Consider the following 19,437-nt stretch of genomic DNA (forward strand, 5'->3'; position numbering starts at 1 on the left):
ATGGTTTTCATAGATGCCAAGGTGCTAGGAGTTCTTTTATATGCCATTTAATCTACCGACACAATGCTGTCGTATTTGAGCACCTTCAAATACCACCGGACTGAGCCAGGATCGAACCTGCCATTTTGGGGTGAGAAGGCCAGCACCTCAACTGTCCAAGCCACTCAACCCGGCAAAAGGCAGTTTTCACTTAGATGAATAATTACAGATGTATGCAATGTGTTTGTGCTTTAATAAGCACCAAGGCAAGAATACCACGTTGTTTTTCTTTAAACAGAACTCTGCTCATTTCTGTCGTCTACAGTGTGCATGTTTTCATATGTGGGGCTGACAGTCTGTAGGTGAAGATAACTCATACAGTATGCAGCAAAACAAACATCACTCCTCTAACAAGTGTTACAGTCCCTAAAGTGTAGTCTACCACGAACATTGCTGCACAGGATCCAAAAACACTTGACCAGGTAGTCAATAGAGTTTTCATTTGTGCAGGGTTTGTGCTGTTTTTGCCGTGCCAGAAATGTATCCCTCCAACGATAATGGATGCAGCAAGAGGCAGCAAAATCTCACACTCTAAAAGGCAGTCACTTGCCCTCCTGCAGTGACATTTTGGAGATTGCCTAATTTCTTGTAGAACTTCATTCCCATACCTCTCCTGCTTTCCAGATCTTATGGCCCCAGAAGCCTACTATACGGGGCATGTTGAAACAATCAGTTTTCAAGACAGATGGTCTACCAACAATAATTCCCAAAATACGCAGGAAGATAACGTCATTTTTCGTATCCTTACAACAACATTTATTCATCACATTTTGCTTTTTCTTTTGCTTTTCATCACACCGACACAGATAGGTCTTATGGCGACGAAGGGACAGGAAAGGCCTAGGAATGTGAAGGAAGCAGCCATGGCCTTAATTAAGGTACAGCCCCAGCATTTGCCTGGTGTGAAAATGGGAAACCACAGAATACCATCTTCAGAGCTGCCAACAGTGGGATTCGAACCCACTATCTCCCGGATGCGAACTCACAGCTGTGTGCCCCTAACCGCACAGCCAACTCACCCAGTCATCACATTTTGAACACATACTGTACATCATAGCATGATTACAACAATTATATGATGAAACCAAGAGTCGTGTACAGGTCCATGATGGAAGTTCTTTTTTTACAAGTTGCTTTACGTTGCACCAACACAGATAGGTTTTATGGCGAGAATTTGCCTGGTGTGAAAAGGTCTCAAAATCAGCATAACCAAGACAGTTGGCTTGATGATGAGTAGAAACTTTCCAGCTCTTCATCTATGAACTGGAGACGAGGAGATATATATAGTAGACACCTTCCTTAATTTTAACAATTTGCTTTATGTTGCACTAACAACAGGATAGGAAAGACCTAGGATTGGGGAGGAAGCAGCTGTGGCCTTAATTAAGGTTCCTTCAGTACCTGGCATTTGCCTGGTGTGAAAATGGGAAACCACGGAAAACCATCCTGAGGGCTGCCGACAGTGGGGTTCGAACCCACTATTTCCCGGATGCAAGCTTAAAGCTGTGCGCCCCTAGCCACACGGCCAACTTGCCCGGTAGGGCAACTTCCAGTACTTGGGTAGTATTCTGTCCTTAGACAATACCATACATCAAGAGGTAAGCGACAGGATACAGAACGCTTCCGAATTCTATCACTCTGTACGTCAAATACTTTGGGATGAAACATTTCCTTTAATTTCCAAGATCAGCTTGTACAGAATGTATCTGGTACCTATACTGACATATGGTCTGGAATCAGCAACACTTACTGGAGCAACAAAGAGTCATTTTCAGGCAACAGAAATGAAGTTCCTCCATTCCTGTCTACAAGAAAGCAAAAATGGGTAAAATAAGGAATGTGAATATCCAACAGCAGCTTAGATTGGAAAGAAGCTTGCTGGAGAGACTCGAAGTGAAGGGATTACAATGGTATGGTCACATGAAAAGGACTCCTCAAGCATACTTTGTGACTGCAGTGTTCCTGGGAAGAAACCAAGAGGAAGACCTCGTGATGTTTGGGAGAATCAGATTTTCACAGACCTTGAAATTAGAGATGTAAACTGGTATTGTATATATGAGCAACATCTGTTGATCAACTGGACAGAGTGGAGAAGGCTCGTACACAACCACACCTGGCTTGCTGGAGAGAAGAAATAATGATGATGACTGTATCAATGCAATTAAGTAATAAATAAAAGATAATTACAAGAGGAAATCGAAGATCAACACTAGATCCTGACTTCAGTATGATGTAATTAACACGTTGAGTGCCAGACCGAATTTCATAGGACTGCCGTCTAGTGCCGTGAGCTAATAACATCTTGTTACTCCCTGGTGCCAAAACGTTCACAGGCTTAACCAAGCAAATGATCGCTGAAATGACGTATTTATGATATATTAGGTCAACTTATCATGTATATTAGGTAAAATATTGCGACCCCATGTGGGGTCGTATTGATCATTACGAATTGTACACGAACACGCGCCCCCATATGGGGTCGCACTTATACAGTAGTTACTGTCCCGACACTCGGTCTTACTTACCTTTTCCTTTGCAGGGACGCGTTATATGCTGTTGATTATGAGAGATGTGTTAGCTTGTTCATATTGGAGCCATAAAAATGTACGATCCCCGATTTTAGGTCAGGAAATTTTTGTAAATGGCGATCTTCCGATTTTAGGTTAGGAAATATTCGTATAAAATGTTGTTATATAAAGTAGTGAAAATCATGTAAATTTGGTTAATGAGGATGTAACAGAATATTATTACAAGAAGAATTAGTAGTTACGGAATATTGAATAAGTATATAATTTTATTTGTATAACATTTTAATTTGAGTAAGAGAACCTAGCAGCGATGATTGTGCGACATGGGAAACCACTGACTATATCGTTGAAGACGGTCGTAATTGTTGCAACAGCTGGCTTGGAAACCCGAAATACAGCGGCGATGTGTATGCTGAAGACTGTAATTTATCAATATGGATGAACGTGCTAGATCGCTATTTACTCTGTACTGGGTTCAAAATCACTGTAACTATATACTGCCCCCATCATGCCGGGCTCAGCTCGCCGGTGAGCGAGAGTCTCAGAGGTAGACCATTCGCTTATCAGCTGTGCAGAAAATTTTAAAGGCAGGAATAGATGAAGGACTAGCGACAAATGAAAAGAAGCTAAAATAGGTTTATACATTTATTAAAAACTATCACTCTTCCAATAAACAATTAAATTTACAAAATCTGGGACTAATTCTTGAAAATCTCTTCTCCTCGTGCTATCGTCTATAAGGAATCTTGATCAAATTAAAGCTCAATGAATGTTCTTGTCTGTAATAATAATAATAGGGATCATTAATTTACTATAAACTGGATTGAAAATCAAAATACTATCTGGTATCACTCTCTCCAATAATGATAATTAAATTGCTTAAATTAAAATATTCCTTCTGGATCTCACTTAATTCTACAAGAAAATGATCATTTTCTTTCCCTTATTAAAATTATTGAAAATTTTTAATTCAAGAAATTGTGGTTAATAAGTCTTCCTTAGACTTTCCCTTCATCAATCGATTCATTTTTATAATTATTAAGTGACTGAACTTCTCATAATTAATTCTTATTTGATCTCATATCAACCTAAACGTTACTCGTTGTTATGCAATAAGTGACTGTACAATAACTAAAAATTCAGCCTCGTGACATCAATCCACGGACGTTGCCTTCTCTTATTCAATTTATTTTAGTGAATTAGATCCTAATCTACCTTAAATTATAATAAAATCTTCTAAAGATTCATAATTCATCAAATCACGGACACACGAAAATAACGTAAATCGGTCAAAATTTGACGCGCGCTGTGGAGAACATCATCATAAAACCATTCAAGAAAATTCACAAAACACAGAATATAATCAAATCACACATCACACATTCACACATAGGTACACGACAATATTACAATATTATTTACACGAACACTAACCCATTATTATTAAATTGTGGATTTATTCCAAATTAGGGAAATCATTCTCTAGATGACAATATCATGTATATTCCAGGTATCGATCTAGGACATGATAGAGTTGAGGTTATCACTTTTATGCAGAAATTAATTATACAACGATGTTCAAGGGAATCCTTTAAACAGAAATCATTCAAAATAAGCAAGAAAAATACCTACAGCACAGGTCAAAATATTAGAATACGCGCTTACGGTACATGAGTTGCGGCATTTATTCTTATTCTCCTACTATATTGTGGCTCTCGATTAATCTGCACTCAAGCTCGAAGAAATCATGTCCAGTGACACATTTCTTCCAAAAATGACTCTAATGGATGCATAAATTATCACACAAAATATAATGTCCATCTGCAAGTCCTAATCAAATTAATAGCACAGTAAAATATACGTATAATTCATCATTACTCCGTCCAGAGGATGCCATGTTCCAGGCCTACTTTACATAAAGTGAGCACACGACAATTCTTTCCAAGAACAAACCAACATTAAACCCATGACCTTATTAAAATTTTAGACCGTAATTAGGTTTAATTATTTTTACTCATTATTATTATTATTATATTTATTGACCGTGCCTAATCACACTTGCAAAGCTATCGTATGAAATTATTCAGATGACTCTAAACGAACTAAAGTCCACAGAAATGTCGTATAATCGTAGAATGAAATTTGACACTTAGAAAAACACTAGAACACTGTCCTAATCTGTCTCAATTAATTTTCAAACTATTTCAAAATCATTCAAGATTTTTTTTTTTTTTTTTTTTTTGCTAGGGGCTTTACGTCGCACCGACACAGATAGGTCTTATGGCGACGATGGGATAGGAAAGGCTTAGGAGTTGGAAGGAAGCGGCCATGGCCTTAATTAAAGTACAGCCCCAGCATTTGGCTGGTGTGAAAATGGGAAACCACGGAAAACCATTTTCAGGGCTGCCGATAGTGGGATTCGAACCTACTATCTCCCGGATGCAAGCTCACAGCCGCGCGCCTCTACGCGCACGGCCAACTCGCCCGGTGCATTCAAGATTAACGCGGAGGTCATTTACTTTTATTTCTCCTGCCGTCTTAAATTTTTAGGACAGTTGAGGTCTCTCTCGATGACATTCACTCTTATCTCTTAACTAATAGAACCGAATACACATTCATTCCAGAGCACATACTACCTCCCACCGAGGAAAGAAGAATGAAAAGTCAAACTACTGCTAAACTAATAGAAAATCTAAATGAATAAGGTAAGGCTACGTTTTACAGACATTTTACAGAAAGATAGAAAGATGAATTCTTAAAGAATACTCATGTGGCTGGATTCTGGCTGATGACCTAGTACGTGGTCACATCACCTTCCATCGAACAAAGTCTTGCCCATGTCCGACGCCTTACATAATTAGTGACTCATGGAGAAGATGAAGGTGCACAGGAAACAGTAGGATTCATCTCGGAAAGGGATAGCCATCTTGAAGCGAGCTTGAACCAACGACCTTCCTTCTTCTGAGTTCTCGTAGAAAAGCTGAAACTAATAAAAGTCTTAGCAATAGTCCAGGATACACACGCGATGTTTAATAATTTGGAGATGGACACTTATCTTATGACAGTCATAAATAAATCGTAGAGAAGTTTTTCAAATGCCTGAATTGCAGTTTATTCAGTCCTCAGTGCCTTCTCTAATGCAAAGTCTCCCAGTAAAGCAAACGACGCCCAGTCTCGACCGTAGCTGCATTCAGAGTAACGCTCAAATCAAGTGTATATCAATCTATAAAATTTCCTTTGGAATTACCATAAATTCACTGTCTTAAGACGGAGGTGTGCCTCTTGATTATATCTGATTGGTGGATCTGTTGCATTCCTGTGAAGGTTGTCATTTTTATTGGCTGCCCTAGTTTCACGTCACACGACCTTGCAATTATTGATCGATTATAATCACGCTGCCCGCCCAATCACGTGGCACACACACACATGTGTCTGAAGGACACCTAACAGGAATTTCACCCTGCTTCCTCGTTCTTTTGGTAGGTTGGGAAAACCGGTTCGCAGGCGGCTTGTTCACGCTAGCACGGGAGTGTAAAATCTCACCCTCCTGGCGATCGAAATAATGTTTCAACTCACTGATGAAATAAATCATTCTCCCTTAATAAATTATTTCCACTTTTGAAGGGGACAATACTTAGTTTACATCATTGTCCGACTTGTTCGATATATCGTCCAGACTATCTGCACTAAGTATTTTACTGCTCGATTTACTAGTAACGACTTAGAAATGAAAAGGGAACTCACAGCACTGCACACTTACATAAACAATCCGTGCGTGAGATAGACAATGACTTTGCCACCCTACAAAGCACTCATGATGTACCCATATGGGGTCGCGCCAAAACAGGAATTGAGGAATGGAAGGTGAACTACAAACGTACTTAAATAGACGACCAGCAGATGGCAGGAAGAGAACTTATACAGCTTCGAAACACATACTTACTGCGCACCCAAATGGGTTCGCACACTTCTCGATTTAGAACGAACGTACGACCCCATATGGGGACGTGAAGTTCAAAAACATGACTACTCTCACGTACCCATATGGGGTCGCTTGGCACTCAACGTGTTAAAGGAAAAACACTGGGAACACAGAAGGCTTATGATAGTGTACCCAGAGCAGAGGTATGGAAAGTAATGCAATGGAAAAGATTTCAAAAACAAATTATAGAATATGTCCAAGCAATGTACAAAAATTGTTGCAGCTTTGACCAGACACATGTTGGGAGGACAGAGTTGTTTAGAATGAAACTGGACAACGAGACGGAATTATGCTGTTACCACTGATATTCATAATGGTTACGGACGAAAATGTGAAGGATACAAAGGTAAAATATGTGGGCAGGAAGCTGAAAGAAATGTTTGCAGATGATATTGTGGTGTGGGGAACAAACAGAGAGGAAGTACAGGAGCAACTTGGCATATTGAGTGAAATTACCAAAAATTATGGAATGAAAATTATTGTAGAAAAGAGTAAGAGAATAGTTTTGTCTAGAGGAGAAAGGGGAAGGAAAGGAATTTTTTTTTTTTTAATTACAATTTGCTTTACGTCACACCAACACAGATAGGTCTTACAGCCATGCTGGGATAGGAAAGGCCTAGGAGTGGGAAGAAAGCGGCCGTGGCCATACTTGAGTTACAGCCCCAGCATTTGGCTGTATGAAAATGGGAAAACATGGAAAACCACCTTGAGGGCTGCCAACAGTGGGGTCCGAAGCTACTATCTCCCAGATGCAAGCTCACAGCTGTACGCCCCTGACCACATGGCCAACTCACCTGGAATTTAAAAAATAAAGGGGTGCTTAAGGTACTTGGGAAGCAAACTGATGTAGGATACAGGACTGGATGTAGAGATCAGTAAAAGGATTCAATAGGGAATTTACATCACACCAACACAGATAGCTCACAGCTAATCACACGGCCAACTCACTCGGTGGTATGGAGGAAAGAAGTACCAATGAAGAGCTGATGTATAAGATGTACTACTGACTAGAGACCTGGATACTCACAAAGGGACAGGAAGATAAAGTCCAGGCCAGTGAAATGAAATTTTTAAGAAAGACAAGAAAGGACAGAGTCAGAAGTGAGATCACTAGGGTTTGGAAGTTTATGACCTAGAGAAGTACAAAATATGCAAGCAAATATTCCCTAAAAATTAGCTAAATATGACCTAAAACAGGGCCTCTCAGGGTGCATGCATGGCGCAAGGTGCAGGAGACAACTTCACTAGGTTGACCAGAGTGCAAGACCTCACTCCTCTCTTCCTACATCTGTTTCACCCTTTTGGCATGTCTCTGCCTTCTTCACCTTCCCCGCTGATTCTCCCCTCGCTGCGACATATTTATGTGCGGTGAGCAGAGACACTCTGTTGTATGGGACAATGTTACTTGTGTTAAGAAACTCTTCTTTCAATCTGGTTTGAGCAGACAATTTATATTCTCTAGCTCTTCTTTTCCTTTTTCTTTGCAATTATACCAGTATTGTCTGGAACAGGGGATCGGCTGACAACAATTATGAGAGCCGTCTTTGAATTGCGATCAGAAATAGGCCTACTCGCATGCAATCTAGTTTTCGTACAAGTCAAAACAGAAAAAAATCTTTCATATATGCATGTGGAACCAAACTTCTCAATGCAGCTTAGGAAAATCTTCCTTTGACAAATTCTCGTAGAATTCAAGCAAAGCTGTGATAGTACATATATCACACCCTCGCACTATATGTAGAGGTGAGAGATATCATTGTCAGTATTCAGTTTATTATTATTATTATTATTATTATTATTATTATTATTATTTATTTTTTTTAGTTCCATTTGGGCCTGCTATGGACCACGTGGTTCTTATCTCTAGCAGCTTTCTTCTTTGACCAGTACTCCTTCATTCTTGCACTGTGAATGTCTTTTCGCTCCTGAGTCCATTTCACACCTCCTCCCGGACGTACTGTTTTTTCTGTTAGTGACTGGAGAGAGTTTGATGTTCTGATCAACGTTCTGTACCTATTCCTGTCATAAATTTCACTGGGAGCAATGTCCAATTCTTGAAGGTCTTTTCTGACGAGTCTTGCCCACTTGGCATTAGTCGCTTTCCCTCTAGAGATGGTGTGAAAGATTCTGGAGGTGAGCCTCTGATTGTCCATTCTCATGACATGACCGTAGAAGTTCAATCTCCTCTTCCTCATAGATGTTGTAATGCTCTCCAATTGTTGGTACAGTTCGTTGTTGTGCCTGATTCTGTACTTGCCTTCTTCTTTAATGGGGCCCATGATTTTTCTCAGGATCTTCCTTTCCTTCAGCTCCAGTTTTCTAAGTTGCCCTTTTCTTACCATGTTTAGGCATTCTGAGGCATATAGTACTGACGGTCTCACTACAGTAGTGTAATGCCTGATTTTGAGGTTAAGGGAGAGGGATTTGGATTTGTACATACTCTTACATAGGTGGTAGGCATTTTCCAATTTGATGCATCTGCTGTTCATGGCCTGATCTTCATTCATGTTTGGGGTTATCCATTCTCCTAGGTATTTGAAGGAGTTAGTCCTTTGTATTGTTTTGTCCCCCAGTGGGATTGATTTGGGTGCATCTTTGATGTTGGTGATAAACTGTGTTTTGTTGATGGCGATCTTCAGCCCTACTTTAGCTGCTATGTGGTCGAGAGAGGATAGTTGATGGATAGCTTCCTCCACACTGGATGCCAGGAGTGTAAGGTCGTCTGCGAAGGCTAAACAGTTGACTGTTAACTTGTCTTTCTTGTAGCCAATTCTCAATCCAGAGTCATCCTGTAGCATTTTCGTCCACTCACGAATGACTTTTTCAAGTAGGCAATTAAAGAGGATTGGAGATAGGCCATCCCCTTGTCTAACACCTGTTTTGATCTCAAATCTCTGGGACAGTTCCCCTCTGAATTTGATTCTGGCAGTAGTGTTGGTAAGAGTTGCTTTCACTAGATTATTATTATTATTATTATTATTATTATTATTATTATTATTATTATTATTATTATTATTATTATTATTATTATTATTATCATCTGTATTTCATTTGTATATTTATTCTTATTTGTAAGTTGGAAGGTCTCCATATGTAGGTATGAGTAATTTGTTTTGTACAACGGCTGGGATAACATTGCTATATTGGACTTGGAAAATTTGAATGAGTCATGTGTCTACCCCAGTGTTTGATGAGATATACTTGTTATTGTCGTTGGGAAGTTCTATGAACCATGTGAATAGCCCAGAATCACATGAGCTTGTTGATGTTGTACTCGGAAAGTTCTATGACTCATGTGAAACACCCCAGAGTTTGTTATTTTCTTGGGACCAAGAAGAATTTCATGGCATGGTCTTGACTAGATAATACACTCATGACTGGCTGGCCAGGATCAATCTTGGCATATCATGTGAGAGGAAGGGGAATGCTGATGTCTATAAAGGTTGATCATATGGCGGGAAACCACACACACTGTACGGGAAGGAAGTAGTGCTAACACACACGGGAGTGAAACTGGATATACGGTACTGGAGTGAGACTGCTGCACTGTACTGGACTGGACTTCAAACGTTGGTGGAACGTACTGTTTTTATGTTTGTGAAAAGTGATTGACATACAACTATGTATTGTATCACTTTGTGGTGGCCTGGTATTACATGTTGTTGAAAGCTGGGAGGTGCTCTGTCTCAGACTTTCCATAATTTATGCTCAGGAACGACAAGCATGTGTTGCTCAAATGTATATATCTTTACAACAAGTGTTAAAGTCTGTGAACACAGTATTACGAGGTACAGTATCTGTGTAATTTTATAAGTGCTGATTATGAGAATCGCCAAGTCGTGTTGATACAGAGACAGTGAAGGGTTCTTATATACATATATGTACATTAACTACAAATGGTGGCTTAGTTCTTGCTTTCGTTTTCCCACTGTTTTCTTTGGTGGTGTTGTAAATATGGAGTCTTCCAGCAATCTTTTGTTTGTGTATTATAAGTGTACTTTGGTGTGTTAATGAGGTGCTCATGCACAGATTTTATTGAGAATATAGTTAGATATTTTAGAATCAGTGGAGTTATTGATGAACCTAGGTGCAGTTCCTACCTATTTAGTCGTTTTCAGAAGGTTAGGTAAGGCCTGAAGCAGATGTACCAGTACGCAGCATTATGTACACGCCGTGGGGTATAAAGAATTATCATGCTCTATCTAAATTCGAGAGATCCATTCTGGTGAACTCTGGCACCCTACTATGGACATTTTGATTAATTATTTTTATTAATTCATTTTATTTCAAGTATTTTATGTTTTTGAGTAATTTTAATTATTCAGTTATTTATATTTTATTTATTCAAATATATTATTTATTTTATTTATATTCACAATAAGTTTGTATTGAAAAATAGATTGTTTTGATGATCACTTAATTATTGTCCCACAGATTAAGCATTCGGCTTTATTGTCATGACTGAGAAAAAAATACGAAATTTCCCAGTTCGATTGAAATGGACTTTTGGAAGTTTTTGTTTTCTTCGAAACAGGTTGTTCCATTATTATGTTATTGTCGTGCGCTTATCTATTTCACTGATAAACAAGTCGTCTATCACTGAACGCTTCGTCGCTCTCAGCACACTACACCATGCGAGTCAAGCCGAGGTGACCCGAGTTGGACCGATGCACAGTGCACAGAGCCTCTGTGCATCGGTTTGCATGCATGAGATTTTGGGCGTTTGAGAGGCCTTGACCTAAAACATAAAATATGACTTACGGAATTTAATGATAGGTAGCAAATATGAGAGTATTAAAAAAGCAAAGCCATCTCCGTACAGGCCATGAAGGCCCTTGGAGGGGTGGAAGGTAAAGGCTTCCACTATTCATAACCTCAGCACTTGATGGGGTAGAGTGGTTAGCTCTATGCCCGGCCGCCTTTGCGCCTAGGAATTAACCTGGTACTCATTTTTGGTGTAGGCTGAGTGAACCTCAGGGCCATATGCACCTCCAGAAGTGGAAATTTCGTTTCTTAAATTTTATGACTTCCTGACGGGGATTCGAACCCACATCCTTCCGGGCAAACCGAGCACGTCTTTACCACCTCGGCCAGGTAGCCCCTAAATATGAGAGTATTACTAACAATAAATGTCTTAAGTACCAAAGAGTGATTAGTGACAATACAGTAGACAGATTAAATCATGCAAACTGACAGAGCTACATAGTATGTTAAAACTTGACCAAAGAGAATTGTCTTTCAGTGAGCCTACTGAAAATGCCTTCACTGAACTCTTTCACATGATTTCTTAAGTTTACATCTTCACTGCGCTTCACATTAGGTATGACAGGATTCATGGTAGGCAGTAGTGGCGCTTAAGAACCTCGGGGCACCCCCACAATAATTGAAGATGGGTCCTTCTTTTCCTGATAAGGAAAGTTACAAGTTTATTTTGTAATACAGGGTTGCATATTATTACAATGAACAACAACGATGCAATGATAACAACAATAATAATAATAATTACATAATTTTGTTTTCAAATCCAAAGGAATTAAAATAATACGCTTATATGGTACGAATACACACATACATACACAGGAAATGCATATTCCAATTATAGTAACAAAAACACGCTGACCGTCACAGTATTAAGAAATAATCTCATTCCTAGCACCAAATAATTTACAACTCAGCCGTCCATCGTAACTGACTGCCGAGTTTTATAAACAGGCTCGAAACTTCAGTATTTACAGTTTAGATAAGGAGAATATCTTTGTTATCACATCTTTGCTGACTACTAGGTTCTCAGAACTGACTAATTACTTCAAAAGTCTTGTTGATTGTTGTGAGTGGCAGCAAGGGATGGTTATTATTGGAACAGGTTGGGAAACCCACATTGTTTCAGAAATAACTACTTTACTCCTATTGATGAAAGAAGCTCTGCACTACGACGGCCTAAGTTTGAAATAACCCTCTGTAATACAAATAATACTTCATTGTGTGCTGTAGCTTTATCAATATGTAGAATCACTCTTCAGCTATTGAATTAAGAAACAGTCATGGGCCCCTCACAAGCCATGGGCCCACCCGCCCCGCGGGGTCTGCGGGGTCCTTATCGCCGCCACTGACTGTAAGTCTAGAAGTGTGATCAATCAGTTGAAAGTCGTTGGTAGTGACAGGGGAAGAGGGTTGTAACTGGACTTGTCAAGGATGAACTGGGCGAGAGAAAACATGGAATTCCCTTGTTTGCTAATTGCTTCTCAGCCAAGTATATCTACAGAAATGACATCCTTGTCAATAAGACATCTGCACAGGTTCTTTCTTGGAATCAGGTTTTCTAAACCTGCTGCCTTTCTATTCCGGGAAAAGAAAGAAAAGTATGCCTACTACAGTATTTAGAAATCCTGTGTTCAAAAATCAGCGTAGATAACATTTATCTTGTTAAAAATGACACCTCAATTTTAGCAAAAAAGCTCAAAACATAAACAAATATGACCTTATATAATTAAAATGAACAAAATATGAGCAAAAAACATTAAAATGGCCAAAATATGCATTTTTAAGCAACATAAAGTTGCTTTTAACAGGGTCAAGGATCCATAATTTACAGTTATTTTTCATTTTTTTGCTAAAATAAGCTCCGGAATAATATATCACTTTTCTTTAACATCCAAACCTCAAAGATCAGTAAAGAAATTGGAGTGGAAATGCTTTATAATATAATGGAGAGTGATAAATTTAAATGGTTTGGACGAGTTAAGGGGATGGAAGAGGGAAGGATGTTGAAGTAGATGACAAAGACTCAGATAGAAGGAGGGAGGGCGAGAGGAAGACCCAGACTAAGGTGGTTGATAATGATCGAGAATAGTATAATTAGAAGAAACCTGGATTGGAACACAGTTAAGGAGGAACAATGGTGGTTGGATAGAGGAAGATGGAAAGGTGCCAAAAACATCCAACCCAACGGGAGTTGGAAGAGGGAAATGGATGATGATGATGGCAGCACTATTTCATCACCTGATGACATTATTCTGAGGTCAGACTCTTGTTGCTTGGTCCTTCCTATTGAAAATTAGATACTACTGTCGGATTTTTTATTATGGACACTTGAGTTTAGGCTATAATTACAAATGAACCAATAAGCCTGTTGCAATGCGAGTTATACCAATATTTTCCTTGTTTAATTCTACATAAGCATATATAAGACATATTGTTTTCAACGTTCATTAAATATTTGTTGTTTGTGGTTGTAATCAATGTTGCCAGCGTTTTTGGCTTCTTCTCTAGGAAGCGCTCACTTAGGAATATATAAAGGTTAACAACTTGTCTGATGGTAATGAAATTTTTATGTTATAACCACATGCATTTGTAGTGTAATACTAACGTTTTAATATTTTTCAACCACCCTGAAAAAAGTTCTTATCATTTTTCTAAAGCAACTGTTTCTCAGCCCAGGATAAACATACAGCAACAAACTTGGGCTTGTTTTGAAGCACTCAGTCATGGTTATCGGAAACTACAACAACTGTAACCGTACAGTGTGGTACCAAATTTATGAAGAGTAATATTGAAATGAGGTTTTGTGTATGCCGGACAGTGCGATTAACAGCAGGCCGGGTGGTGAAATTGGGCGCAATGTTGCTGCGTTCAGTAGTATTCATGCGTGCAATGAACACAGCTTTTTGTTTACTTTCAACCTTTAATATTTCTGCTTATAAATTCCACTTCTCATCACCTTTTCTCATAAGGGCTTTGGACCTTCAATGGCAGGTTTAAAAATGGTTGACTTCCTAATTTAGAAATATCACACTGTACAATTTTTACAAGAGTTATTTGCATTATTCTTTACATATATTCACAATATTTAATTCTATAAATTTTCTCCATCTGAAAAATCACTGTGTTTCGATGAATCGGTGCTGCTGTCATTCATGTTGATTATGACTGGCTCAAAATAAGGGATATTTTCAGACAGTCCACCTTTTTTCCCAGTAGTGGTCTTCAATTTTCTTAACGTGTTTAATACATTGTTTCCAGAGTTCAGGGGTCACGGTACGTAAGGCTTCTCAGCATAAAGCGTTAATTGCTTCCATACCTCTACCATTTTCTAATGTGTTAGCCATATTTGTTTTTTGTTTTTTGCACCCCACTGTCAGCAGCCCTGAAGATGGTTTTCCGTGGTTTCCCATTTTCACACCAGGCAAATGCTGGGGCTGTACCTTAATTAAGGCCACAACCACTTTCTTCCCACTCTTAGGCCTTTCCTGTCCCATCATCGCAACAAGACCTATCTGTGTCTGTGTGCCGTAAAGCAAATTGTAATGGATTAAGCTCGCAATGGGCCACTGGTAACCAAATAAGCTGTACATCTGTTCAAAGTCGTTTAGTTAGTTGTTCCAGCTTCTTTACTGGTGTTTGTAAATAAGGCCTGGCAAGGACAATCAGCTTTGATTTAGTTAATTTGTTATAATCGTCAACTCCAGGTGGTAGTAAAATATTCTTTGATGTTATCCAAGATATAATTTCAGGTTTCAGCCATGACATGTTCGGGTTTTTAGATGAATGATCGACCATCGTATGATATGGAGATTGATCTATAACGACAGCCGACCTTTGAAGCAATAAACTCGGGACTTTCGTGAACCATTCTTCATAATGAGTCGAGTTCATCTCATTGTGGTAATCACCACTTCCTTTCTTGCCAATAAAACAAAGTTCTGCACCGTCAAGAAATCCTTCTTCACTTCTGATGTGTAAAATTATGATGCGTTTCCCAGCTCCAGACGATGTTTTGAACCCTCCATGCCATCCATAAATTTGCTGAATGTACCCTCTGTACAGATTATAGTTGTCAAAGTCAACCATTTTTAAACCTGCCATTGAAGGTTCAAAGCCCTTATGAGAAAAGGTGATGGGAAGTGGAATTTATAAGAGGAAATAAAATTAAAGGTTGAAAGTAAACAAAAAGCTGTGTTTGTTGTGCACGTGTATACTACTGAACGTGACAACACTCCACCCGATTTCACCACCCGGCTTGCTGTTAATCACACGGTGTGGCGTGTACAAAACCTCCCTTCAATATTACTCTTCATAAATTCGGTACCATACTGTAGGGTTACAGTTGTTGTAGTTTCTGATAACCATGACTGAGTGCTTCAAAACAAGCCCAAGTTTGTTGCTGTATGTTTATCCTGGACTGAGAAAGAGTTGCTTTAGAAAATTGATAAGAACTTTTTTCGGGGTGGTCGAAAAAAATTGTAACTTGTGTATTACACTTCCAATACATGTGGTTATAACATATAAAAATTTCATTACCATCAGACAAGTAGTTTTCCTTGTATATATTCCTAAGTGAGCGCTTCCTAGAGAAGAAGCCAAAAACACGGGCAATATTTATTACAACCACAAATAAAAAATATTTAATGAAAGTCGAAAACAATGTGTGTCATATATGCTAGTGTAAAATTAAACAAGGAAAATATTGGTATAACTCGCATTACAATAGGCCTATTAGTTCGTTTGTAATTGAAGCCTAAACTCGAGCATCCATAATAAAAAATCTGACAGTAGTCACTGTTGTTGCACCTGTAACTTGAAATTATTTCAATTTTAAAACTTTTCTATTTTAGTAACAATCACCACCCTAAGTATGGTTCCAGGGCAATAGACATATTTCTACATTCAAAAGAAACTTAATATTGCTGCCTCAGTACAGTGTACCACTATCTTCATCTAGCCAAGAGATATTTGAGCTGAAAAACTTAGGTGGGCCACCGTGTTGGAGCATGCAGCCACAGCTTCAGTCTACATCTGGCCTTGAGAAAGAGCAGACCCCTTAAAAACTGTAGGAGCATTTTCTGATGTAATGAGAGCTAGAAACTCAATTCAACTACAGCCCACTAGCCTGGAACATAATTTATTCTGCAGTTCTCATAGTAATGTGTTTCTAATTAAAGAAAACTTTGTTCTCTAGTTCTAGGTCAATCAATCAACCAATCAATCAATCAATCAATGATCTGCATCTAGAGCAGTCACCCAGGTGGCAGATTCCCGATCAGTTGTTTACTTAGTCTTCTCTTAGATAAATTCAAAGCAAATTTATCAAACATCTCCCTTGGTAAATTATTCCAATCCCTAATTCCTCTTCCTGTAAATACTTGCCCAATTTGTCCTCTTGAATTTCAAGTTTATCTTCATATTGCAACCCTTCCTGCTTAAAAAAAAAAAAAAACCCACTCAAGCTTATTCATCTACTAATGTCATTCCATGCCATCTCTCCACTGACAGCTCGAAACATACCACCTAATTAAAAACATTAATATAGTTTACTAGTAAAAATTATCTCAGGAATGAAATATCACTTTTCTTTAACATCCAAACCTCAAAGATCAGGAAGAAAATTGGAGTAGAAAGGCTTTATAATATAATGGAAGTGAATGCGGACATAATAAAGGCAGCAGGCATCCAGGATATACAATGGCTGCACAGAGTACTAAATGCCATATGGACAGACAACAAAGTACCTACAGATTGGAGCAAGGGCATTATAATTCCCCTGTTTAAGAAAGGCTGCAGATGGAAACCCATCAACTATAGAGGAAAGATACTGCTGTCTCATGGGTTAAAAATTCTAGAGAAGATCATAGAAGGGAGATTGAGAACCATCATTGAACCACAGTTAGAGGAGGAATAATATGGATTCAGAAGTAACAGATCAACAATGAATCTAATTTTTAACACCCGCATGCTGATGGAAAAGTATTGGGAGATGCAAAAACCTGGTCATTGTATTCTTGGATATAGAAAAGGCCTATGATACTGTTATAAGAGATAAGATCTGGGAGTGCCTGAGAAAAAGAAATGTGCCTGAAGGACTGGTAAGGAAAATTCAGATGTTGTACAAAGACTGTACTAGCTGTACTAGCTGTGGGGAAGGTCGATCATCATGGTTTGAGACCAAGAGTGGAGTTTAGCAAGGAAGTGCACTGTCCCCACTACTGTTCATCACTGTTATGGACAATATAATGAAGAACGTCAAAGAAAAGTTAGGTGAACTGAATGCAGTGACCTTTGCTGATGATATCATGATTTTGGGTGAAACAGAAGAGGAAGTACAGACCAAACTCAATGTATGGAAATCTCAGTTCCAGGAATATAACCTCAACATCAGCGAGACCAAGACAGTGGTGATGGCAGTCAACACAGAAGGGCGTCTAGCAAGTGTAAAACTAGGAGACCACCAGCTACAGTATGTGGATAGTTTTCCTTACCTTGGAAGACAGTGTAATCTTCAGTGATAATTTGGTCACAAAGGAAATTACAGACAAAGTGCAAAAGGGATCAGAATTCCACCAAGAAGTGAGAACACTTTTATGGGATGACATGATTCCAAAACCGGCCAAACTGATGACGTTTAACAGCTATTTTATACCAATATTGACCTATGGTATTGAAGCGTGCACCCTCACAAAAAGAGATTCATCAAGACTGTAAAGCACCTGAGATGAAATTTCTTAAATCCACCATCCAGACGACCAAGATGGACAAGTTAACAAATGAGGAGGTGAGGAAAGAAGCCGGAACAAAGACATCCCTATTAGACCGAATTGGCACATCCAGACAATGGTGATACGGGCATGTGATGAGGATGGAGCCTACAAGAACAGCCAGAATAAGTTTGGAAAGACAGGTGGAGGGGCAAATTCCTGCAGGAAGGCCTAAAACCCAATGGATGGACATGATCAAGGTTGATCTAGTTACCAGAGGACGGACAGTGGATGAGGTTCTCCATTACAAGTTGTATATGGACAGGAAGAAGTGGAAGAGGCTCATTAACAGTACCTGAGAAACTGGAACTGTACAATGATGATGACGATGATGATGAATTTAGATTACTAGTCCACCTAATCAATACACCTCCACTTTACAACTGAAAATTAATTTATTCGTGAATTATTTATGCACAATTTGGTAGATGTTTCATCTTCTTTTGAAGAATGTCACTGTCCAATTACATAATATACTAATGAGTACATGTCCTTTCAAGGATATTTAAAAACATTTTTTTCTGTACAAGCAGCTTTGTTGTAGTTCTGTTCTAGCACATTCTTGAAATAATTGTAATATTACATGTTAAAAAGAACATTATAAAATTGTTGAATGAAGTTTGGTTTAGCTTCAATGTACTGATTAAAAGTTGAAAGTTGAGTTGTAGCTGTAGTTTTTATTCAAACATGTACCAAACTGTGCATAAATAATTCAAGAATAAATGTATTTTCAGTTGTAAAGTGAGGTGTATTGATTGGGTGAACTAGTAAACTAAATTAATATTCTTAATTAATCCCTGAATTAATTAATTAATGTTTGGGAAAAACAGATATTGAAGGACCTTGAAATTAGAGATGTGAACTGGCATCACATATATGAGTAGCATCTGTGGATGGATAGTATAAACTGGAGGAGGCGCGTACACAACCGCACCCGGCTTGCTGGAGCGAAGAAATTATGATGATGATGATGATGATGATGAATATTCTTAATTAAATCATATAAATACGGACCACCGGACGAGTTGGCCGTGCGGTTAGGGGCGCACAGCTGTAAGCTTGCATCCGGGAGATAGTGGGTTTGAATCGCACTGTCGGCCGCCCTGAAGATGGTTTTCCATGGTTTCCCATTATTATACCAGGCAAATGCTGGGGTGCATCTTAATTAAGGCCAGGGCCGCTTCCTTCCAACTCCTAGGTCTTTCCTATCCCATCGTTACCATAAGACCTATCTGTGTCGGTATGATGTAAAGCCACTAGCAAAAAAAGTAAATAAATAAATAAATAAATTCGGACCAAAATAATGAAATTTGTTAATTGTAACATACCACTTAGTTGAGCAGCACATCTCCTTTCTCCC

The 19,437-nt window shown here is 38.7% G+C and overlaps 1 protein-coding gene across 2 annotated transcripts in view; it reads left to right on the top strand.

Annotated features, from left to right (window-relative positions):
- Positions 1 to 19,437, top strand: part of LOC136872331 (tektin-3) — a 63,673-nt gene that overhangs the window by 14,749 nt on the left and 29,487 nt on the right. The window lies entirely within an intron of this gene.

The sequence above is a fragment of the Anabrus simplex genome, chromosome 1, assembly GCF_040414725.1.
Source record: "Anabrus simplex isolate iqAnaSimp1 chromosome 1, ASM4041472v1, whole genome shotgun sequence".
Lineage (NCBI taxonomy): Eukaryota > Metazoa > Arthropoda > Insecta > Orthoptera > Tettigoniidae > Anabrus > Anabrus simplex.